Source organism: Erinaceus europaeus, chromosome 19, assembly GCF_950295315.1.
Source record: "Erinaceus europaeus chromosome 19, mEriEur2.1, whole genome shotgun sequence".
Classification (NCBI taxonomy): Eukaryota; Metazoa; Chordata; class Mammalia; order Eulipotyphla; family Erinaceidae; genus Erinaceus; species Erinaceus europaeus.
Genome location: NC_080180.1, coordinates 22,205,991 through 22,231,282, shown reverse-complemented (window position 1 = coordinate 22,231,282; position 25,292 = coordinate 22,205,991). Strand labels below are relative to the sequence as shown.

The 25,292-nt window shown below is 49.0% G+C and overlaps 1 protein-coding gene and 1 long non-coding RNA gene across 8 annotated transcripts in view; one reads left to right on the top strand and one right to left on the bottom strand.

The window, feature by feature from the left end:
* ATP2B4 (ATPase plasma membrane Ca2+ transporting 4) overlaps positions 1-7,013 on the bottom strand; it is a 109,936-nt gene extending 102,923 nt beyond the window's left edge. For all 6 annotated transcript variants that reach the window (XM_060178623.1, XM_007522117.3, XM_060178624.1 and 3 more), the window contains exon 1: positions 6,604-7,013. The gene's annotated coding sequence lies outside the window, so the exon portion shown is untranslated. The remainder of the gene's footprint in view (positions 1-6,603) is intronic.
* On the top strand, positions 4,332-6,594 carry LOC132534610 (uncharacterized). Of its 2 annotated transcripts, none has more exons than XR_009546324.1 (3): positions 4,332-4,704; positions 4,909-5,077; positions 5,783-6,594. It is a non-coding gene; the product is annotated as an uncharacterized LOC132534610 (long non-coding RNA). The 2 variants fall into 2 exon arrangements; XR_009546323.1 differs by having other exon boundaries at positions 4,332-4,828.
* Positions 7,014-25,292: the final 18,279 nt, after the last annotated feature.

Sequence of the window (25,292 nt, the reverse complement as noted above, 5' to 3'; positions counted from 1 at the left end):
AAGTACTGCTTCACCACCTGCCCACGAAGCTTCTACCCAAGTCTTCAAGTATGACAAATACGTGTACTCTACTGAGTGAGCCACTGCCCAGCCCCCTGCCGCAATACAGTCCCAATGTGCCCAGTGGGATTCACTTTAACTGTCCTTTAACCTGAGCTGGTCTATGCCATGGTCCAGCTTTCTGGCCTAACATGGTTCACTGCTTCTTCCTCAGTCCCAGACCTGAAACCAGCTAATTCTCTAGGAACATGGTTTTCTTTTAGTGGAAAGTGGTGTTCAGAAATACTAATCCAGGCATGAGGTACATTCTGTGCTACTGCAGAACATTCTAGAGCCAGAGCCTTCTAGCAGACAGATCTAGGAGGTGTATAATAATCACAGAGACCTTCTTCATCTTGCTTTATTCTATATTTGTCTCTCTTTTTTTACCCCATAATGAAGCCCTGATTTTTCTGACATATGAACCCAATTACTTATCTGATTTACCCTAAAAATAAACAAACAACAACAATAACAAACTAGTCTCCAATTTATGGCACCAATACCATAACCAACAACACACCTACAAAGTAAAGTTCAAGAATTTTTTTCATCCTGAAAGTACTCATTCTGCTAAGAATGTAGTCAGGTCATTAAGTTAAAAAAATTACTTGAATGAATTATCTCTAATTAAGCTGATATTCTATTAGGTTTATTCTTTTTGTTATGACTAGCTTTAAGGTGTGCCTTTTTTTTCTATTACATTTAATGTATTTTAATCTATCAAGTATATTTTGTATTATTGATAAGTAACTTTTAAAAATATGTTTTTAATATTTTATTTATTAACTTTAATGAGACAGATACAGTGAGAAAGTAGATAACTAAATGATTGAAACCAGACCCTTGCTCAGCTTTGGCTTATGTTGGTGCAGAGAACTGAACCTGAGACCACAGAGCCTCAGGCAGAGAGTCTTTTGCATAACCATTATGCTATCTCCCCAGTATTTATCTACAGAATTGTCTAACAGATATAACTAGTAAGGTTTAACTGTATCCTTTTCTCTTGGTTTTATCATTCTTCTATAAGTACTCATTTAAATCACTTAATTAATTATTATTTTACCAGAGCACAACTCAGCTCTGGTGTGGGAGATTGAATTTGGGGCTTTGGAGCCTCAGGCATATGCTATCTATCCCCACCCCTTATGTTTATTCTTTGTATGTGTTTGCAAGAAAGTATACCTACTCCTCCTGCTCTCCCTCTTTTCCCAATTTCATTTTATTTATTTATTTTAATTTCATTTCATTTATTTATTTTAGACAGAGATAAAGAGAAATTGAAAGGAGATACAGTGGTGGGAGGTTGGGGCTTAAACCCTGCTCCTTGTACATTGCAATGTGTGCACTCAACCAGGTGAGCCACCACCACCTGGTCCCTTTCACCTGCTTTCTCAATTCTAAGCTAGATATACTATATAGTATGCACTATGTACTATATAGTATGGAAATCCTTTGGGGTCTTTTTTTGCCTCCAGGGTTATTGCTGGGGCTCGGTGCTTGCACTACAAATTCACTGCTCCTGGAGGCTATTTTTTTCCCTTTTGTTGCCCTTGTTGTTTATTGTTGTTATTATTGTTGTTGTTATTGCTGTCATTGTTGTTGGATAGGACAGAGAGAAATGGAGAGAGGAGCGGAAGACAGAGAGGAGGAGAGAAAGATAGACACCTGCAGACCTGCTCCACTGCCTGTTAAGTGGCACCCCTGCAGGTGGGGAGCCAAGGGCTCGAACCAGGATCCTTACGCTGGTCCTTGCACTTTGTGACATGTGCACTTAACTGGCTGTGCTACTGCCGGCCCCCGGGTCTTATTCTTTTCACTTAACACATTTCAGAAATCTGTAGTATCAGTTTGTAAGGCTCTGGCTTGTTTTTGGTTGCATAGTACTCCATATATTTACAATTATTCCTTCAACCAGTCTATTAGGGATGGGCATTCAGTAGCTTCCAACTACCTCCAATTACAAATATGCTTTGAAGTATCTATCATCTTGGTTGCAGTCCAGAAGTGGTATAGTGAATAAAGGAGATCCCAAGTTCAATTCCTGGCATTGTATGTGCCAGAATGATGCTCTGGTTCTTTCACCCAGTAAATAATTTTTTAAAAAAAGGAATCACCTGTTCATATGTTATTTTGTACAGTGAATGTGCACTTTCTGGATAAATTCCCAGAAGGAGGGAGTCAGGCAGTAACGCAGCGTGTCAAGCGCACGTGGCGCAAAGTGCAAGTACTGGCAGAAGGATCCCGGTTCGAGCCCAGGCTCCCCACCTGCAGGGGAGTTGCTTCACAAGCAGTGAAGCAGGTCTGCAGGTGTCTATCTTTCTCTCCCTCTCTCTGTCTTCCCCTCCTCTCTCCATTTCTCTCTGTCCTATCCAACAATGACGACATCAATAACAACAACAATAAAACAACAAGGGCAGTAAAAGGAAATAAATAAATAAATCTAAAAAAAACTGATTAAAATTCCCAGAAGGAGCTCTTCTGGACAAAAGCAAGTGTGGTTCTGCTTGATAATGCTAACTTTCCATCACAGGGGTTGGGTTGGCTTGCTCTGCTGGTATCAATTTTATAACTCCGAGAATCTTGCTATGAGAGCCCCTCTGACTCTGCCTGATAGTCCTCAGCCTCCTGCCAACAGACACACTACCTTAAGCTGCCTCAGTCATATCCCAAGTGATCTGCTAGGAAGGCAAGACTAAAAGGCTCTCACAGCTTCCATTCTTGTTCACCCAGAAATTTCTGCACTGAATTTAGGAAACTGGAGCTAAGAGCAGTAATGAGGCTGAAGACTTTATCCTGGGAGAAACCAGAAATGAGGAGGGGCCCTAAGCCCTGGTGCCTGGTCCCCTGACAGCCCTACTCTCATCTTTCTGTTCTCCCCTTTTGGCACCTTCCTTGAGCCCCCTCCCAACACACACACACACACACACACACACACACACACACACACACACACTATGCTACTTCCCCTGGCTAGTAGCCCTTGGCTCTGGTTCTAACTGGATCCTACCCGTTTTCCTTCCTCAACCCACCTTCCTGAGGGCTGAGCACTGAGCACAGGCCTGGTTGCAAGTGGAGGCAGAAGTAACAGGCCCTGTCATTTCTGTTTTAATGCTTGCACAGAGGAAATAAGTCAGTGGAACAACTATGGCTTACACAAGGGAAAGACGAAAGAGGAGACAAAGAGAAATGTGGGGGAAAGGAAGTCAGAGTATAAAACATTTCACACAGGCCTCTTGGACTTCAGCCCTGAAGCCTGCTGTCCAGAGACTGGGCTACACACAGAGAGGAATGAGTACATTGAAGATGGTATTCCACTTCTGACAGGGCCTAGATCTTTCTTCTCACTCCCTGCGCAAGTCTGAGCAGCAGAGGAACAGCTGGAAAGAAGTCTGATCCCCCAGGAAAGGCAGCTGAGACCCAGGGTAGGGCATTCTATTCTCCTTCAAGGTCAAGTCAACATTTGTATCTGTCTAAGGCAGACCAGCTAGGAGTCTTGGGGTCAACAGTGAGTTTCCACCTTTCCTGTCTCCATAGCTTGGTAGGTCTGGAATCTCTAGCCTGATAAGGATGACCCATGTCTTTGGGTGCTGGGTCTCAGGCCAGGAGTCAGAAAGAAGAGAAAAGGCGGGGCAGGGAAAGAAGCGAACTTTCTGATTTATGGGGGGATGTTCGGAGCAACCACCCATTGCAGGGTCAGTGCTGGCTAGTCTCAAGACTCTAGTAAAAGCTGGAGTGGGGATCCCCAATATCCCTGCCAAAGGATCCTCCCTTCCCTCCCCCACCCCCTTTTGCTTCTTCCAGCACTCACACCTGGCAGTACTTCCGCTCCTAACTAGATAGGGCCTTTCATTTTGACTACTCTGCCATCAGAAGACCACGGAAACCTGACTCTGCCACTGCCGCCCCCACCGCTCCCCAAGGTACAAAGGGGAATCCGTGACTGCCACAAGTTAGGAATCAGCCCCTCCCCCAGCCCCCGGACTGATTCCCAGGCTCCTCCAAAGTGCCACCTTTTTTTTTTCCCCTCCCAACAGACACAGACTAACCAAATGCCTAATCTCAGGCACAGTGCTAGGTGGCCCCAGGTAGCCTTCATGGGACTTGACCTTGAACAGGGGCGAGAAGGTAGGGGCTTGAAAAGGAAAGAACAGGGGCTCAGCAGCACCCCGAAAGCAGGAAGCCTGAGATCTCCAGTTTGAGGGAGCAGCACTCGGTGCCCTGCCTTCAGAGGCAGCCTTAGCGCGAGGGTGGAGCCCGGCTGCAGGAGAAGCTGCGACGGGGCGGGGCCGCGGGGGCTGCCCCGGGAGGGCGGAGGGTTTGCTGCAGAAGCCAGCCAGCCAGCCCGCAGCCCTGAGGCTAGACTGGGGCCCGGAGATCCTGCCGCTCTCCACCCTGGTGGGCCCTGTCCTCCGACTCCACCAGCCTTCCCCTAGTCAGAGAACTGAAAGTAGCAAGGCTGGCTGCGGGGATAGGGGAGTATGGGCCCCACCAGAGGGTAGACTGGGGCGTATGGGGGAGGGCTGTTCAGGGGTCAGGCCAGGTTGGATGGCTCTGGAACAAGAGCAAAGAAATGGACTCCTTCCCCCCCCCACCCCCCCGCAGAAGGGCGCTGGGGTCCCTGTCCTGGCCTGAAGCCTAACTCCCTGCTCCATAAAAACACAGGTAAAGAGGGGCAGTCTGGCCATGGGGTGCAACCCCAGCAAACGCGCAGCGCCTCCAAATGGAAACTAGTGCCTGCAGTTCCCTGACGCCCCCCCCCCCACGCCCCATGGAAGCTCTACTTTAGGTCTTCTGCTTCCTTCCTTCTTTCCAGTTTCTAGTTCTGCCTTTACTTCTCCTCCAGCAGTCTACATGCGTTTGCTCCAGGTCCAGGGTCCAGCTACCTGTCACCACCATAAACCAAAGAAGCCAACGAGGGGGACCAGGCTCACTTTGGTCTCAGTCACCGCCTCTTCCTCTGAGCCCACTACCATCCAGCCCCTCCCTTGGCCCGTCCCCGCCTAGGGCGCGACCCTGGCGCTTTCCTTACTCTCAGGTGAAGGGCTGTGTGTGTGTGGGGGGGGGGGGGAAGGATGACCTCCAAAGCAGAAGGGCAAAGAAGGGGGCAGCTCTGGGGAGAGGCTCTAAGGTGGGGGTGGGATCTCAAGACTCGGAGCCAGACACCCCACCCGGAGGAGGAGAGGGCCTTGGGTGTCCTTCCCCCAGCGTCGGCAGTGGAATGCCCGCCTATTTCTCCATCTGCTACCCCCTCCCGGTGGGCCGGCGGGCGCCGGCATCAGCTCTGCAAGTTATTGGAGGTGCAGCAGGAATGCCCAGGGGACGACGTCTCTGGCCAGCAGGGCGTTCCCTCTCTCCCAGGATGCGGCCAGCGGCTCCCCAACCAGCTGGGGGGGGGGGGGCGGGGAACGGTGGGTCCTGCGGTGGGATGGAGAGCTGAGGCTGCTCCTGCCTTGAGAAGGGTGCCAGCCGGCCTCCTCCACCCCAAGCGGGAGCCAAGTGTGTGTGTGAGCGTGTGTGCGCGCTCGCGTGTGTGTGCGCGCGCGTGTCTGTGTGTGTGCGCGCGCTGGGAGTGCCCCAGGGACAACCCCGGCTCTCCAGCGCGACAACACCGCCGCCACAGCCCTGCCAACCCGGGTCCTCCCCGGGATGCCCATGACTAACCCCCGCCCGCCAAACGCCGTCAGCCCAGTGACCCGCCTGGAAAGCGCAAAGTTTCCAACTGCACCCCGCTCTCCCCTAGGGAACTAGAGTTGTTTGGGGCGGCGCCCTCGGAGACACTCATACAGTTGGTTCTTCACGCTCCTCACACGCTCCGAACAACAGCCGTCCGAGGGAACTCCCAGCTTTTTCCACGGCTAATTATAGACGGGAAAGTCTGAGGATGCTTTGCAAGCGGCGGAGAGAAACTGCTGAGGTTTCTCCACAAAGCCCAAGACCTTTCGGATGGACACTCCCCCTTCCCACCGCCCCCCTGCCCCTTCCCCCACCCCAGCCCCTCCTCCCTTCGAAAGATTTCTTACCCTCTCCCTCTCTCTTTTATCTCTCTTTAGGGCTTTCAACAAAGGGGACAGACTCGGAAAATACTTTTTTTTTTTTTTTTTTTTGCAACAGTTTTCCATTCTCCGTCTCATTCCCAAGCCGAGGGGGAGGAAGGGGAGGGCAGGAGCGGATGGTGGTGGTGGGGGGTGGACCCGGGAAATGCTTTTTCCAGAAGCTTAATCTGGATGTGAAAAAGAGTCCCACCACCTCCCCACACACAGAGACAGCCCCCGCCCCCAACCCCGGAATGTCAAAAACTAGGCAGACAGAAAGAAAGCACTTGTTTGATGCTACAGTTTTTCAGAACTGAGTCTAGGGAAGAAATATGGTCTTGGGCAAATCTGTACACACGCACACACAGCTCACACACGCACGCGCGCGCACGCACACCCCGAACCTAGTGAGCAGAAATACGCAAGGGAGGAGAAACAGGCTGAAACAGGAGAGTTTTAGGAGCCATGGAGAGGGAAGAAAGCAACAAAGTTTGCCAATTGCCGTCCAATTCATTCTCTGCAAGCCTACCTTTCTTTCTAGCAAAGATCCAGAGTGCTCCAAACGGGACTCTCCCTTCGGCTTTCCATGGGCTGGGGGCAGGCTGGGAGTGACCACCCAAAGGCCTCCCCAAGGTGGCAAGTTCGCTGGCGATGCTGGCTGGACTGTGCCTCCCAGCTTCGGCCTGGGTCTCTACCCCCAGCCCTCCTAGCGGGAAGGAGCGCTCGGGTTCCTGGAAGAAAATGGGCGCAGGGGAGCTGGGCCGTTGTCTCTGGTCGTGCTCTTCTCCGAGAGGTGGTTCCCCAGAAAGTTCGCTCCCTCCTTTCCCCTGCAGCCCCCAGCTTTGGACCGGCTCAACAGCGGAGCTAGCTTAAGAAAATGCTTGTCATGGCAACAGCTCGAGCCAACTCCGCCAGACCCGGGCTCCCCAGCACAGCCGGAGCAGGCGGGAGGAGTGAGGGGAGGAGCCGAAGTTTGAGCGGGGGTGGGGTTTGGCGGGAGGCCAGACCATTACTCCACTGTTAAGGTGGCTTGCTTCGCAGCCCAAGCTGCTTCCTGATCTTTCTTAAGGGAGAATGGAGAAAGAAAGCCAGGGACTCCTTTCTTCTGTGGGGTTTTCTCCCAGCCTTTGCTCTGGCTTGTTGCAAGGGGGTGGATGTGGATGTGGGAGGTGGTATTAACCGTTGCTGGGTGACGGGAAAAAGGAAGCTTCTGCAGGGGTTGGCTTCCTGTGACTCCTACCAGCCTCTCTTCTTACTAGCTGAAATCCAAGTCTCAGAACCCCAAGTTGCCTGTGGGAACCTGTGCTGTGGTTCTTGACCTCAGGCCCTTTCTGAACAGGGGTCTCACTGGGAGCATATCCTTGGGCAGAATTCACACACACACACACACACACACACACACACACACACACACACACACACACACCCCTGGGTCACAGGTGGCCCCCTCTTGCCTCTGTACCTAACAGGCACATCAGAAGTGCATGGCAATAGCTATATGGCGTTGAGTCCTACTGTGTGGGTTCGGGCACCCCAAACTCTGGTACATATACTTTAACTTTAAAAATATGCATTGTATTTCTTTTTATTTGAGAGAGAGAGAGAGAGAGAGAGAGAGAGGAAGAGAGAGAAAGAGAGATACAGAAAGACCAGAGCAATGGTAGTGGTACTGGGGACTGAACCTGGGACCTCAGAGACTCAAGCATGAAAATCTTTTTGTATAACCACTAGGCTGTCTCCCCAGCCTATGTGGTGTGATTTCGAATTCTCATGGCAACCATGAAAAGTACTTATCATCATCATTATTATTATTATCCTCATTTCTTTCTGTCTTTTGTTAAAGAATTATTTTTATTAGAGAAAGAATTAGATCATCACTCTGGCATGCAAGAATCATGCCAGGAATTGAACTTGGGACCTCATGTTTGAGAGCCCAATGCTTTCCCCACTGCACCACCTCCTAGGACCACCACTACCCTCATTGCATAGTGGGGGAAACTGAGGATAGTGATTCATCCATCTGGTTAGTAACAAGAGAAAGAGCTAAGTCAGACTGACTCAAAAGCAGGTATCCCTTTTTTCCCTTTATCACAGTATGGCACACATGTCCACTTGCATTTGCACAGAGATAACCATGCACAAGTATCCACAGCCTAGAAACTGTTAATGACACCTCCACAGCCACACACCCACCAGTGTTGTGCAACAGTGCCACCCCTAGACTTTTGCATCGAGTCTTATGGCTTTCAGGTCGAGACCTGCTCCATCTACTGGCTCACAGAGCATGTCTCCATTGACTGGTTGGTTCCCACACCTACCTTATTTACTGCATACACACACACACACACACACACACACACACACACACACTCATATTCTTTTTTTTTTTTTCTCCAGGGTTATCACTGGGGCTCGGTGCCTACACTACAAATCCACTGCTCCTACAGGCCATTTTTTTCGATTTTCTTGCCGTTGTTATTGTTGCTGTTGTTGCTGGATAGGACAGAGAGAAACTGAGAGAGGAAGAGAAGACAGAAAGAGGGAGAGAAAGATAGACACCTGCAGACCTGCTTTGTGAAGCCATCCCCCTTGCAGGTGGAGAGATGGGAGGGGGTGGGTAGGAGGGCCTAACCTGGATCCTTCCATCCTTTCCTTGTGCTTTCCACTAATTGTGCTCAATGCGGTGTGCTACCGCCCAGCCCCCTACACACTGATACTCTTTTTTAAAAAATATTTATTTGTATTTATTTTCTCTTTTGTTGCCCTTTTTTAGTTATTATTGTTGTTGTAGTTGAGGTTGTTGTTGTTAGATAGGACAGAGAGAAATGGAGAGAGGAGGGGAAGACAGAGAGGGGGAAAGAAAGACAGACACCTGCAGACCTGCTTCACTGCCTGTGAAGTGACTCCCCTGCAGGTGGGGAGCCGGGGGCTCGAACTAGGATCCTTATGCTGGTCCTTGCTTCATGCCACATGTGCTCAGCCTGCTGAGCTATGACTCCCCACACTGATATTCTTATGGAAGGCAGGCTCACATACTCTCACATACTCAGCTAAGAAGGTGACCGCCCGCAACTCCAGGGGTTTGGGAAGAGGCCTCTTTGATTCTCCCATCCTAGCCCAACACCTGGCATCACACCTGTTCTACTGCCCCAGGAGGCAGGACCCTCTCTGCACATGGAGAAACAGCTGTGAATTCCATGGGAGGAGCTCATTAACACACCATTTTCTGGCCATTTGCTCCCCTTTTTTAGCTCTTTTTATTTTCCTGTGCTACTTATTTCTAATTCATCCACATCCCTTTTCTGAGCCAGATAAAGTTAAGCAGAGAAAAAAAGGTAAAAAGACTTACTCAGAGAGGTTGAAACATGTCTGCCGCCATCTATCTTGGGGACTGAATCCAAAACCAACCCCTGCCTGTCCTTGTGCCTCTCCTCACCCTGCCCAGCCCTGCTGATGGAGGGCTGCATAGGTACAGAGGGGACTTCTAATGGAAGCCATTCATAGATTTGTTTTCCAAGCAGCCCTTTCAGTCTAGGACTGTGTCTCTTTGTGTAGGAAGACAGCAAAGGTGACATTTGTTCTTGTGCATTCATGCATCAATCCCAGTATCTCTGCTCCCCCCCCCCCCCAGGCCATTTTAATGGAGAACAGACAGCAGGGACAAACATAGTATCTCTTTAGAGCTTGCAAGGTCCTACCAGAGGAGCCCAGATCAGTTGCTGGGGAGGACACTGAAGGAAAGACAAGGAAATCGGTGTGGTAGAGCTTCAGCCTTAAAACGTTTCAGGATTCTTAGCGACTTGACATTTCAGTGCCCAGGGAGTGTCAGTTGCACTTCTATCATGAGCCAGGCAGCCTCTGAAAGGGTGCTTTTAAAGTATTGAAGTATATTTCAAGCTTGTCTTTGCATGGAGGCATTGCTAACTGTTGGGGGTGGGGGCAGGTCTCAGGGGAGTAACTGAGATGCAGGCCAGATGTGTGGTCCCATTAAAGGAGAAGTTTGCTTTGGCTGTCTGGCCAATGGGGGTGGGAGATGATGCCCTTTAGGTCAGTTGCTCTCCTCACACTCTCCAGATCCCAGGGAGACACACTCTTAAGGGTGGCACTGTAAATAGAGGCTCAGCTGTCCCACCCACCTTGTCTGGCTGGGATCCTGTGTCCCCCTTTCCCAGTTGGGGGTTGTGGAATGAGCCAATGGAGCCCCCACTCCATCCCAGTCCCAGTCTCAGCAGACAGGAGAGAAGGAAGGGAGAGGAGGCTCAGCATAAACGCAGGGCCTGGTCTCTCCCCTCTCCTGCTGAGCCCACCCCCAGGCTTGCTTTCTGAAAACCCAGAAGCCCCAGTCCCTTGTGTTTTCCAGCAGTGAGCTGGAGGTCAAGAATAGGCCAAAATACATCTCTCTCCAAAAATAACTGCCCAATGTGGGAAAGTGGATGGGTGCCCCTTCCCCCGCTGTGAGAAGGAGGAGGGCACCAGAGTTCAGGGTTGGACTGTGTGCTCTCTGAGCAGTCCCTGCCCTCTTGTCCCTGTGCCCCTGACTTTGCAGCTCCCTGATTTTGTACCACTGGTGTGATTGGGCTCTGGTGCCAAGGCTCCTAAATCACTCTTTCCATTTCTCTAACGTGAATACTCCATCCCTACTGAGGGTGCCCCATCCCTGGGGTGGGGGTGGAGGGGTGTGCTTATCCTCATGCCCAGATCTGGCTCTTTAAAATGGTCTTTCTTGGGGGCTGGGTGGTGGTGCACCTGGTTGAGCACACACATTACAGTGCACAAGGACTCTTGTTCGAACCCCTGGCACGGACCTGCAGGGGAAGCTTCACAAGCAGTGAAGCAGTGCTACAAGTGTCTCTGTCTCTCTCCCACTCTGTCTCTTCCTCCCCTCTTGATTTCTCTGCCTCTATCCAATAAATTAAAAAAATAATAAATAGAGAGTCGGGTGGTAGCTCAGTGGATTAAGTGCACGTGGTACGAAGCACAAGGATGGGCATAAGGATCCCAGTTCCAGCCCCCAGCTCCCCACCTGCAGGGGAGTCACTTCACAAGCAGTGAAGCAGGTCTGCAGGTATCTGTCTTTCCCCCTCTCTGTCTCCCCTACTCTCTCCATTTCTCTCTGTCCTATCCAACAATGATGACATCATCAAAAGCAACAATAATAAAAACCAAGAGCAACAAAAGGGAAAATAAATAAATAAAAAATAAAAAAGATAATAATAATAAATAAACAAAATGGTCTTTCTCCTTCCCTTTGAGAGGGGAACTGTCATTTCCTTAGAGGTCCCACCCCTACACAGAGCCAGTTGTATTCTTCATTAGGATTGCTATTATTATTATTGGTATTTTTAAGGAATGAGAAAGGGAAACGCTGTCACCAATCTCACATAGTTACATATAGTGCCAGCCAAGCTGGAGGCTGGGCATGTATGTAGGGAATGTTCTCTGCTTACTGAGTCACCTCCCTGGGACAGTTTTATTATTGGTGATTTAGCAGTGTTGTTTAAAATTCTGGTTTCTAGAAACACGATAAGAGTGTCTTACAATAAGCTTTCAGAGATACAATTTCACACCTACCACCAGAGTTAATTCCCCCTCCCCTGTTGTCCACCATAGTTTTCACAAGGTCGAAGAGACAGCGTGGCCACTGGGCTTTTGCCAGCTTGTCAGCTTGAGCTCTAGTCACTCCACATGTGAGTGAAACCATCCGGTAGTTGTCTTTCACTTGTTTACTTGGTTCACTTAGCATGGTCACCTGCAATTCCATCCATTTTGTCTCCAGGGGTTTTTTGTTTAGACAAAGAAGACAAGACTCAATTCCCTCCCATGGTGGACACTGAGGAGGGTGAGGCTCTGGAAGGATCAGGGTCCTGCCACAGGGAGGATGCCTACAGGAGGGCAGATTAACGCTCAGGAGCTGGGTGGTGGTCACTGGGTGGTGGTGTGCCTGACTGAGAACGCGTGCGCAGACACACCGTGCTCAGACACAGGTTCAAGCTTCACAAGTGGTGAAGCAGGTCTATAAGTCTCTCTCTCTCCTTCTCTACCTCCCCTTCCTCTCTCAATGTATCTATCAAATAAATAGATAATACATAATAAACTTTTTAATTAAAAAAAAAAAAACCCTCAAGAGCAGAGAGAGACAAACTGAAGAGCGTCTACTGGAAGCAGCTACTCTCCACGCACATCTGACAGTGTGTGATTGTATCCCCACAAATGGGCTCACCATGACTCATGTGCCTGCGTCCGATAGATTAAGCTGCAGATTCTGGTTATGTTTACTAAGCACTGTAGACAGGGAATATAGCGAGTCATATAGAAAGTCTCAGCTGGTCCCACCATTGAGATACTACTGTGCGATCATTTATTTCCATGGGCTGACTCACCCTCTGTGTTCGTGACTGCGACCTGCTCTTTATTGAGGTCTCCTTTTATTGGATATCCACCAGGTACCCACTGGGCATGGAAGAAATAATGGAAATATATGGAGATAATCAAGTTTAGAGTTTAGTGTAGGGATAAGATTCATAGCCAGCATACATCACCAAATATTGGTAGAGGTGTTGGCTGTTCCTGTAAGCATCTTACTGAGCGCTCACCATGTGCTAGGAAGCACAGGCTTTAAAGACAGTTTGAAAAACACTTCCACAGGGGTCCCAGGAAATGAAGTGAGTACTTGTGGCAGAAATATTGCACAGCTCTAGAAAAGAAATAGTATTTAGAAGTTGCTGAAAAACCTTGAAGATGGAGCTTTAATGTGTTTTAGGGGGTGGGCAGTAGATAACATAATGGTTATGCAAATAGACTCTCATGCCTGAGGCTCTGAGGTCCCAGGTGGTTGCACACCTGGTTGAGTGCACACATTACCACGCAGAAAGGACCCTGCAAGGGGGGGGAAGCTTCAAGAGTGGTGAAGCAGCTCTGTAGGTGTCTCTCTTTCTCTCTATGCCTCCTCCCCTTTCAATTTCTTTTTGTCCTCACTAGCACAGAAGAAAGGGTGGGTGAATGGCCTCTGGGAGTTGCAAACTTATGAACCCACAAAGTGCAAGGAGGCATGGAACTTTAGCAATAACCTTGGTTGGGAAAAAAGGTGTTTTTTGGAAGGGGGGGGCATGAAAGACAATGCCATTAGCAAAGAAGAGAGAGGTGGAAAGAACAGAGAGTGAAGGCTGAGGGAACAGGCTAGGACTGGCCTGCCAGGACCCCTAAGTGACACAGTGGGGTCCATGTTTTACGTACTGACTGTGGGAGAGGTGTGTGTTGCCTAGAGTGGAAACCCAGGTGGCAGGCGAGAGTAAAGTAAGTACAGTGCAGTGCTGGCTGATTCTATTTTTTTTTTTTTTAGAAGATTTATTGGCAGTCTTGGAGGTGGGGTAGTGGATCAAGCATTGGACTCTCAAGTATATAGGGTCTCAAGTCCTATCTCCAGCATCACATATGCCAGAGTAATGTTCAAGGTCTCTCTTTCTCATTAATGAATAAATATATCTTTAAAAACTTTTTATTATCTTTATTTATTGGTATGAAACAGCCAGAAATAGAGAGGGTGATAAAGAGGGAGAGAGACAGAGAAACACCTGCAGCCCTGCTTCACCACTCGAAAAGCTTTCCCCCTGCAGGTGGGGAGTAAGGTGCTCGAACCCAGGTCCTTACACATTGTAACATGTGCACTGAACCAGGTGGGCCACATACTGGTCCCAATAAGTATGTCTTTTATTTTTGTTTTATTATTTATTTATTTATTTATTTATTGCCTCCGGGGTTATTGCTGGGGCTGAGCCTGCTCTAGAATCCACTACTCCTGGTGGACGTTTCCCCCACTTTTTATTGAACAAGACAGAGAGAAATTGAGAGGGGAGAGAAAGGTAGACACCTGCAGACATGCTTTACCACCTGTGAAGCGACCCCCCTGCAAGTGGGGAGCTGGGGTCTTGAACAGGGATCCTTGGGCAGGTCCTTATGCTTTGTATTATGTGCGCTTAACCTGGTGTGCCACCGCTTGGCTCCCAATAAATACATTTTAAAAAATGATTTATTTATTTATTCATTTATTTATTTATTTATGCAGCACCAGGGATCAAACCCTTGCAGGTGGGAAATTTGTTCTACTGCTGAGCCATCCCTCTGGACACAGTGCCAGGTTATTTTACATACATGACATAAAACACAGTATCCCTGTCTACTAGAAGCCTCTGGTCTAGCTGTGGGGGCACGTAGAGCAGATGACAAGCCAAGCATGTGACTAAATCTACAGTTTGGATCCAGATGGGAAATGCAATGAGCACTCAGGGAAGGGAATCCATGGAGCTCTCGGAGAAGGCTTCTTGAAGTCCATGGGACTCCACACTAAAACTTGCCATTCTTCGCAGTGGTTCTCTTCCCACTCTCTGCTCAGCAGGTCTGGTGATGGCTGGAGGCAGGGGAGATGGAGGCAGTTATCCGAGCAGCACCTACTCTTCTCAATGTACTCAGTCCAGGTGAGGTCACTGAATGGCAGGTAAGTGGGCCAGGAAAATGGAGCTTGGGAGACAAATTTAGCTGCTGGCTGACAGCTACGGGGCAGGACTGTCGAGGCATGGAATTAGCTTGGGTCAAGATCGCGGAAGATAAAAGCTGTGTTAGGGTGATTTTTGACTTTCCAAGACAAGCTCAATCTGTGACCATCAGAAGCTCTGGGTAGACAGATGTGGCTTTGCCAGAGAGGGGCATGGGAGGGGAGGATGGAGTGTTTTGGCAGAGCTGGTGGGAGGGACAGGCCAGTCACAGCTATATCTCCTCTGCAGGCACCTTGCTGGGAGCTCCACAGGCAACCTGACACCCAGCGGACCCCCTAGTTTAGTGTGGGTGGTCATTTGCTCCCGACAGGCAACAATTTCACTTTTCCCACATCCTTGGTCCCCTGGGGAGAGGACTGAGTGGTGCAGCCTTTACGGAGGCCACTAGTCAGCAGCCAGCAGAATCTGCTGGGTGGGACCAGACAGGCAATCAAAGGACTCCTCCTCTAGGGGTGTGGCAGAGCTGTTCTCAGAGATGCCTGTCTCCACTGCCCAGGCTTTTGTGGCTCAGCCTTTGTCTTTTGGGACCTGGGAAGTCTGGTGCTGGCTGAAAGGAGGCCCAGCATCCCCTTTTTGCTTGGGCAGATGTCAAGTATGCTGGGAGGGTTGGGAGGGGAGATCTCTGAGCTGGGCAGTGGGAGTGATTTCTCTGTTAAGGCCTCCACCTCCTGGAGAGAAAGAAGGGATGGTTGATGGTGTCTTCATCAGGCCAGTCTTCATTCCTCCTCTTTCTGCTCAGTGACTTCACACACAACACAAGGTCTGGGGCATTCTGTCACAGAAGGGTGTGAGGAGTGCAGAAGCAGATGTGGGAAAGCCTGAAGCAGCAGAGGTGAAGGAAGGCCAGAAGGAGCTTCTAGAACCTTCCTCCTTTGATACTATTCGGAATCAGTTTAATTTACTTGGAGCTTACTTTGCTGGTCCAGTTTTATCTGCTTCTATTGTTTTGGATGCTGCAGTGGCCTGGTTTCCATTTCACTTTGAACTCACTAGGGTCTTTATCTCTCTCTCTCTCTTTTTTCCCCAAAGATCTCCAGTTACATTCGTGATTTGTTTTCCCAACAAAAATATTTGTCGCTCATTTGTTTCAAGCGTGCAGCAAATTAGTGCCACTTAAAAATAGTTTCTGTTAATGACTGCACTCCTTGGAGCTGAGGAAGTGAGTGTGGGAAGAATGGAACAAGGGATGACGTTTTAATTTTTAATTCTAATTAGAGTGTCAGCTATGCCTTAAGTGCTCATTAAGTTCCAAGTGAAGATCAAAGCAAAGCCAACTGGAAGGATCCTCTCTGCCCATCCCTATGCTGGACAGAAAGTGATTATAGTCTGTCCTACCCTGGGTAGGTGTCCCCTGTTCCACAGCCTTCAAAACTCCTCTGTATTGGCAAAGCACTTCATGTTTACAAAGTGATTTTTTAAGACACAGAATTTAAAAATAAAATGTACTTATTTAAAGAGAGAGAGAGAGTGCGGTGTAAATGCTCCAGTAGGCACAGTGTGAGGGGGTTGAACCCAGAGCCTTACACATGCAAGGCTTGTGCTCTGCCTGCTGAGCCACCTCTCTGACTGCTCAGCATGGAATATTTCATGGGAGTCATGCAATAGTCCCCTATGTGGTAGAGAAGATCAGGTGTGAGTTGTTCCAGCTGGGGAAGCTGAGATCATGATGGTTTGTAAGACAGGGGCATGGCAGGCATCCTCTGATGACTGGCTATGGGGAGTGTCCCCTGCCTTGAGTTGGCATGCTTTTTCACACTCTGGCTACTTCTTCAGATTTCGGCCCCACAGACTTGGGAAATACTGGGGAGCCTGGGAAGTGCTGGGCAGAATAGTCTGGGCTGGGAGAGGCTGCAGGGAAGGAGAGTCAAAGGAACTGGCTAGAAAAACTCTAGTTGTCTTTGGATCCTGGCTTCCAGAAGCCCCTTTTCCTCATTCCTTGCCTCTAGGAGACTATCAGAGGTGGGCCTTGCAGTTTGTTTGTTTTACCACCAGTGTGTGTGTGGGGGGGGGGGGGTGGGGGAAAGGCAGCAGGAGCCTTTTCCTCTGGGGTACAGCTACCTTCAATCCCACCCATTGTTTCAGCAGCTCTTTGGTCCCACTGGGCCTGGGTAAACACTCTGATTATGAACTTGCTTTCAGTCATTTATTCAGCGAGTATTTTTTGAATCCTACTATGTGCCAGACAGTAGTTCAAACTCTTCCTTTCATTATCCCCTGCCACTCTGGCAGGCCCAAGAGGTTGGTGTCCTTACACCTGATTTACGGGCTGATAAAATCCCACTGAGTCCAGGAACTGGGACCAATTCTGACATTTTGATTGAGCCCCTTACCCCTTTGTGCTACTTGAAAGTTAAGAAAGGCCATAACTGAAGCTCTGAGGTCCCAGAGTCAATCCCTACCACAACCATAAGCCAAAGATGAGCAGTGATGTGGTTTAAAAAGAGAGAGAGAGAAAGAAAGAGAAGGAAAATGAGAATGGACAGTGACCTGTACACAACCTGCCTTGCATGTGTGAGGCCCTGGCTTCCATCCCTGACACCTTGTGAGAACCACAAGGTCAAAATGAATGCAGTTTCACAGATGATGGTACAGCACTTTGTACTCTCTCACATGAAGAAATGAAGGAAGGAAGAAATGATACTCATTATTGAATAAGTGTGTGTGTGTGTGTGTGTGTGTGTGAGAGGGGTGCTTAAATGGCTGGTCAGAGGGTATGTCCATCTCAGTTTATCAGTGGCTTTCAAACAACAGGACTGAGGGTAGCAACCGTGTCTGCATCTGCAGAATGGTCTTGATGAAGGAGGGGAGAGGAGGAAGCCTCTCTATTTACCCTGGGCAACAGGGAGAGGCGGAGGAAAGATGGACAGATGGAGAGCAGGAAATAAGAACATCTGCAAGCACTGCTCCCTACCCACAGCAATTGCTCCTGACCATTGGGGGTTGGGTTTCACCTCTGGGGAAAAAAAAAAAAGCGAGCCTGTGAACCTGTGAAGCCCCTTAGTCCACATCTGGGCCTTGACATATATATGACTCAACAGAAGCAGTTGAATTCTCAGCAGGTCTGACTGGAGTCCTTTTCATCACAAATCTGACAGACACACAGCAGAAACAGGAAGAGGACAGGACAGAGGCACTTCCAGACTTTGGTGGAGCTTTCCTGAGCACACCTCCCCAGTGACACGCCAGTGGCCTGGAGTTCTGCCTCTAAGGACTCTTGGTCCGATGGAAATGCAGGGGAGATGAGTGGGTACATACAGGAGCCCCCCTACCTAGAAGAGGTGAAGGGGGTGTTGAGCCAGTCACTCCAGTCTGGCTTCATTTGTTTTCTTAGTTTCTTGGCAGTTTGGGGGTGGGGGGGGGGAGATAAATGTGTAGGCAGCGAAAATGTATCATGTTTGGGAAAACAGAAAGCTGAAAACTTGGATTTCTGATCTGTCTGCAAAGTCCTCAATTTCAGCAAGTCTCTCTGGACCCCACTTCCATGGCACTGGATCCAGGGAGTGGGAGGTATGGGGTGCTTTCCTCTGGGGGTGCTGAACCCAGCTAATTAGTTTAAGGAAGAGGCTCGGGGCAGCATCTTGAGCCAAAATCCTTTGGCTGCGTTTGCATTAGAGATTCTGGAATTCTGGGCTCCTCTGATAAGGGGGCACATGTGGAAGTAATCAGGCTCTTTCCTTCCACATTCCAGGCAGCAGTATCCTTGTCACTTCCTGGTAAGTGTCACTTTTCACATCAAGAGGGACTTCTGGAAGTGATGAGCCTGCTCCCTGATGGGAGCATTCCTCCCCATCTGTCTGTGAGGATCATGCCTGCCTCCTGCATTCCCTGTACTTTTCACTGAACCCCAGGCTGCAGCAAGGTCTGGGGGTGCTGTCCCACTGGACCACTTGCTCCCAGGGCCCTGGGGCAACATTCACCATAAGAGGTCACAGCACCCCACAGAATCATCCTGGGATCAGCTGGCCTGGGGCTGTAACTTCTGCTGGGTAATTAGCCCAGTGTAGTCAGCCTGCTAGAATGATTGCATGATTATCTTGTGATAGTCAGGGACAATCACCACTTGTTAGACTTCTTGTGTGATAAAGGCTGAGGAGAAGGAGTGGCAATGTAACTAACTGTTGCTGCCATTCAAACCACTCAGCATCAACCCTCCAAACTCAGCTTCAGTGTCACCTGCTCTGAGAAGACTTCCATGACTTCCCTCCCCCAAGTTCAAGGAAGGTGACCTCATGGCTTCCCAAAGTGTCCGGAGCTAACCTCTATTAAATAAAGACACTGACTATGATAACTACCCCTTCATGCATGCCCCTTCCACAGAGGCTCCTTGAGGACAAAGCCATATAACCCAGCTGGCATGGTACCTGGGCTAACAGGTGCCCAGTAATTATAATAGCAAGAACAAACCCCCTACTATATGAATATATGGTGAGTGTAAACTCTAGCTGATGCTGGAGGACTTGAGGGATACCCACAAGAAAGGGCATCAGTAATTAAGAAGATCCCAGAGATCATTTGCCTAGTCTGGGCTAGCACTGGATTTTGCCAGCCTTACATCTCTGACTCCCTCAGAAGGCACACACACTCTAGGGGAGTGGAAGAGAGAAGGTCAACTTTTGAGTCTCTCTAGGAACTCACACCCCCACCCCTATTTCTGTAGCAGAACACCTGCTGAAATACTCAGAAACCTCTAAGTGGGACATCTTGGGTAGAGTCTATACCCATTCTGAGTAGATGATCTGAAGTCTGGGGACTATGTTAAAGGTTGTAGCTGTGCTATTGCATTTACACTTTCTTTATTATTATTTTTTTAATTTTTAAAAAATATTTTTTATTTTATTTATTTATTCCCTTTTGTTGCCCTTGTTTTATTGTTGTAGTTATTATTGTTGTTGTCGTCGTTGTTGGATAGGACAGAGAGAAATGGAGAGAGGAGGGGAAGACAGAGAGGGGGAGAGAAAGATAGACACCTGCAGACCTGCTTCACCGCCTGTGAAGCGACTCCCCTGCAGGTGGGGAGCCGGGGTTCGAACCGGGATCCTTATGCCGGTCCTTGTGCTTTGCGCCACCTGCGCTTAACCCGCTGCGCTACAGCCCGACTCCCGCATTTACACTTTCGATTAACTTCAGGGGTTGGGATCATCTGCAAATCTCATTAGTTTGTAGAAAAAATCTGGAGCAGGAGAGCAGAGAGGTTTATTAACCTGTCCCGGTCTCACAGTTGGGAGCACTGTCCAGTTTCAAAACTGGTTTCCTCACTTTAGAGCACTTGCTTTCTGTTACAGAGCCTGGGACCCATGACTCTTGGACCTCAGACTTTCCCTTTTCCCCCACCACCACCTCTGCTTTGCCTCCACTTGACCTCCCTAAACATTTAGTGGGGATTTTTTTTTTTTTTTTTTTTTTTTGCCTCTAAGGTTATCACTGGGGCTCAGTGCATGCACTGTGAATCCACTGCTCTGGGTGGCATCTTTTCTTCACTGTTGTTGTTGTTGCTGTTATTGTTGTTATTGTTGGATAGGACAGAGAGAAATTGAGAGAGGAGGGGAAGACAAAGAGGAGAGAAAGGTAGACATTTGCAGACCTGCTTTACTGCTTGTGAAGCGACGCCACACACCCCCTCCCCCAGAGAGCCAGGGGATCAAACTGGGATCCTTGAGCCAGTCCTTGCATTTCACACTCTGTGCGCTTAACTCAGTGTGCTACCGCCCAGCCCCCTAGTGGGCAATTTTGACAACATGAAATAGTTGACCACTGGTTGGCATCACGGCAGAGAAACTCCATCCAATGACCTGAGAGGGCTGTAGTCTTGCCTCCTTATTCAGGAGAACTTCTGTTACACTGGAAGCAAAACCCCCTTGATCTGGGTGCCAAAGTCACCCTGATCTTCTTTACCCGTGTCAATCCCAAATCCTCATATTCCTGAATTACTAAAGCTAGAATTTTCTAAGAGTTCTCCCCCACTTTCGGATATGCAGAAGAGATGGCGTCTGTGCTCAACATTCTGGACTTTTCTTAAACTTACAGATTTTCTTAATGCCCTGACGGTAGTTCAAGACAAGTGGACTTACTCTGGGTGAGGGCCCATTTTAAAGCTGGGTAGATAAGAGCTAGGACCTAGCACAGCTGTTCATGCAACTAACTTTCATGCAGGAGCCACCAAGAGGTCCCAAGTTCAATTTCAGTTCAGAATAAACCAGAGCTGAGCAGTGCTTTGGTGAGAGACAGAGACAGAGAGAGCGAGAGAGAGGGAGAGAGAGAGAGAGAGAGAATATGAATGTGCACTAGACTAATAGGACCCTATTCATTTGATGTTTGCAGATAGATTTATCAGTCCTGATTCTATTTATTCCTTCGCTCTTTCCTGCTTCCTGCTCTCACTTGACTTCCGGTCAGCCACAAATTTTGAATTACCATTGAGTAAAGTCTGATTTGTATTACTTAACTCCAGGCCATTTTCCCCATCTGTAGTCTCCTTGTCTTCACCTGGTGACTCTGATATTATCCTTACCATCATCATCATTATTATCTGCAGAGATGAGACTGTGCACATGTGCATTCTCTCCATTCTTGGTCACTTTCTTATTTAGCTAGAGAGACAGAGAGGAAGAGACAAAGCTCCACCTGATGCTGTGACTCCTCCCATGTGGTTCTGGGGTTCAAACCTGGGTCATAGGCATGGCAAAGGCAAAGCGAAGTTATCTTTCTGGATGAGTTATCTCTGGTCCTGGAGATTCTGAACTTGAATGAGAGGAAGGTCATCCTAATGAGCAGAGACCTGAGGGAAGCAAGGAAGCTGAGGAATGTTTCAGACTAGCATAAGTGAGGCAACCATGCCCTCTAGGCTGCTGGGTTCCCTCTGAGATCTCTTTCCAATCAGATAGGAGAACAGTGCCTTTCAGTCTTTGGTGCTGTGGTCCGTCCTGTCCAAGGCTGGAGGCTTTCTGGACTGGGTTCCCTCTGCACTTGAACTTCTCTCCCTGTGGCTATACCCCCTAGCCCCCACCCCCCATCCCTGGCCTTGAATCACTAGACTGATTAACTAGCTGGCTATAAACTTTCACAGTAGCGTGGGATGCTGCTTCTCTCAGGCTCTTTTCTCAGCCTGCTTGATGTCCCCAGCTCCCATCTGCATAGCCATCTCAGTCTGGTTCCATCTGGTTCTTTCCTTTCCTACCTTGAAACAGACTGATGCTGTGGGAAGCTAAAGAAGTAGAGGCTGTTGGGCCCTCTCCACAGAGCTGTGTCCATGTTCAGGCTGGGATGGTCCAAGGTTCATTCACGCTCTCTGTCAGGATTCAGCAGGGGTAGCCTGGCTCTACTACCAGGATTGTTTTTTAAATTTTTTATTTATAAAAAGGAAACATTGACTAAACCATAGAATAAGAGGGGTACAAATTCACACAATTCCCACCACCAGAAATCCGTATCCCATCCCCTCCTCTGATAGCCTTCCTATTCTTTAACCCTCTGGGAGTATGGACCCAAGGTCATTGTGGGTTGCAGAAGGTGGAAGGTCTGGCTTCTGGAATTACTTCCCCGCTGAAAATGGGTGTTGACAAGTCAATCCATACTCCCAGCCTGTCTCTCTCTTTCCCTAGTGGGGAAGGGCTCTGGGGAAGCAGAGCTCCAGGACACATTGGTACCACCAGGAATTTAAGCCCCCGATTGAGTTAGTTGAATGCTCTTAGCTCAGATCATTCATTCAGAAGACCTTCAACAGCAAGTCTGTGTCCAGCTTTGTCAGAGCTGCAGGAAGTCTTGGAAAGGCTGTGGTGGGGCTGGGGAGACATCATGATGTTTATGCAAAGAGACTTTCAAGCCTGAGGCACCAAAAGCCCCAGGTTCAACCCCCAGTACCACTATAAGCCAGAGCTGATCAGTGCTCTGGTAAACAAAACAAAACAAAAACAAAAACAAAGACTGTGGTGTCCTGGCTGGAGGATGGCCTAGGATGTCTTGTGACTTGTGGTCCAGGGGACCAGAAGTAATATGTTATGGGTATTCTGAGGGTGGTGAGCGGGTTGGGTGCTGGGATTGTCAGGAAGAATTCATCAGTGCTGCTGTTGACCTTGACCTTGGCCTTTTATAGATTTAGACCTGGTCTGGCCTCCCAGGGGATGACTGGCAACAAGACAGGGGGGCTATGCTCTGTGGGATCTTCACTCTGAAGATAGCCAGAGTGGAGGCCCGTCCAAATGAATCCAAGGGTGCTTGTCAGGGGCAAGGAGAGACCAGAAAATGCCACCCTTCTCCCTCCAACTATGGGGAAAACCAAGAATTCAGCTGTCAAATTAAGCCTTTTGCACAGATAGGTTCATTTCATTCCCAAAGTGATGCTGAGAATATGATTAGCCCTCTTCTTCTCCTCCTTCTCCTCCTCCTCCTTCTTTTTTGGCATAGGAAATTGGGGTTTAAGGAGTCTTACTTCCCCAGAGCTATGTCGGGGCAAAGCGCTGGCTTTGCTCACCATGCCTGGCTGCCCACCTTACCCCACACCCTCCCTGACCTGCCTCCCTGCTGGGCCTGGTGACTCACACTGTTTCTTGGCAGACATTGTGGCTTTTGATAACTGGGTAAATGAAGTCATCTTCTAGTTGTTGTTGCAGCCTTTGCCACGCCCACGGGTCCCTACTCTCACAGTCAGCAGGACTCCAGAGTTCCAGCCCTGCAGCTAAAGATGCCCTTTGGGGAAGGGAGGCAGCAAGGGGGGTTGCCAAGGGGTTGCTATAGGGTCTCCCTTAAATGAAAGTGGACTGGATACTCCAGGGGCTGATCCAACGCCACCCTTTAAGTGACATGCTCAGTGCTCTCTGAACAGTCATTCTCACAGCTCTTAAAGATCAAAGTGCTCTCAGTTTAGGCTGCATTTCTGCCTCCCAGCATGCTGTCAGAGGACTTCCCCTCCTTTTATGTTCACGAAGCTTTATGCATGATGTGTAGGAATCTAGCCGTCAGCCCCAAAGTCTATTCCTTTTTACTTTGAGCCCTTACCAATGGGTTTACTGGTTATCAGTGTCCGTGTCCCAGAAATGGCAAGACAGTTGGACAATTAAGTGTATGCTATTCTCGTTGTTCAAGATGAGGAGAGAAGTGACAGCAGGGGAAGCAAGAGGGTGCTAGCGTATGTGCATGGGGTCCTCTCCACTAATGAGGCTCAGGATTCCATGTGCATGTGCGAGTTTCTTCACTACCACAGAACACCAGAACTACTGGTCTTAATTTGCAATATGAGGGGTGGGAGTAAGCTGCCTGTCCAAGACAAGTGGATTCTGAGCTCCTTTGACCTCGAACTTCCTCTTGCAGCCAGAAGGGACTGACCAAAAGGGGTCATGTGAGAAACTGACCAGCTAAGGTAGTGTGTCTGGAAGCTTCTCCAACCACGGTGCACTGGGTGATGGGAGAGAAGCAAGGTTGCTGTTGTGGGGTCAGTTAGGAAGCCACTGCCACAATATCACCTTGTTTTCTAAGAAAATATATATTGATAGAACAGAGAGAAATTGAGAGGGGAAGGGGAGAAAGAGAGAAAGAGAGACACTTGCAGCACTGCTTCACCACTTGTGAAACTTCCCCTTCTCTAGGTGGGAACCAGGGGCTCGAACCTGAGTCCTTGGGCATTCAACCGCGTGAGCTACCACCTTGCCCCTATGATGCCACCTTGAGACAGGCCAGGAGGGACAGTCACAGACCCTAAGAAGCAGAGCTCAGCTATTCTTGACAGCTGTAGAGTCCTGGATGCAGGAGGGAACCTTTCCTTCCTGCTGCACCTCTAGGGCCCTACTAGGTGACAGTGGCCTATGCCAAGGTGACACCCAGCTCTCACATCTCCTTGGAGCAGTTCACACAGGAGCAAAGGAGTATGTCTGCTCTGCTATTTGGTGAGGCTGGGCTTCTGGGCAAGGTCTTGACCATTGAAAGGCCCGTTCACCAGGCCAACAGCAATGTTTATGAGTGGCTATTTCTTGCATCCCAGATGGAGGGGTATGGAGGAGGAAGCGGGTCTGATGATTCCTCCTGTTCCAGGGGGTAAACTGAGGCTCAGAGGTTACTTGGCTTTCCCACGCTTATCAGGAGAGCCAGAGGGCAGAGCTGAGACCCAAATGGCCCATCCCCAGCTCCACCCTGGAGTCCTCATGCTTCCCCTGTCTCTTCCCCCTCTCGTGTTAGAGCAACATGGGGAATTAATGATAAGCCTGCTCCTGTGTGTGGTGGTTTACAGGATTCTGGACAGCTTCCCACCATGATGTCATTTGATCCTCAGAGCAACTGAGGAGTTGAGAGTCATTTTACAGACAGAGAAACTGAGGCACAAAGAACCCCAGGCTATTGTCATTCAGCCAGGGGGGAGAAAGCTAGAATTCACAATAAGGTGTTCTGACTCCAGGTCTACAACTCTCTCCAGATGGCCATGAGCTTAAGGAGGCAATAAGAAATAGAGCAGCAACCCCATTCCCAAATAATGTGATGATAACAGTAACTAACCATTGTCTTTTCGAACCCTAAGATAGCAGGAACCTCACATCTCCACTATAGAGCCTAAACTTACCCCAGTCCTGGGACCCTAGGGTAGGGCCCACTTTCCTTTATGCTTCTCCCAATTCTTATCAAACAATATTGCATCCACTGATCACAACCTAATCAACGCAATGAGTGCCACCCCAGCATGCTTCAC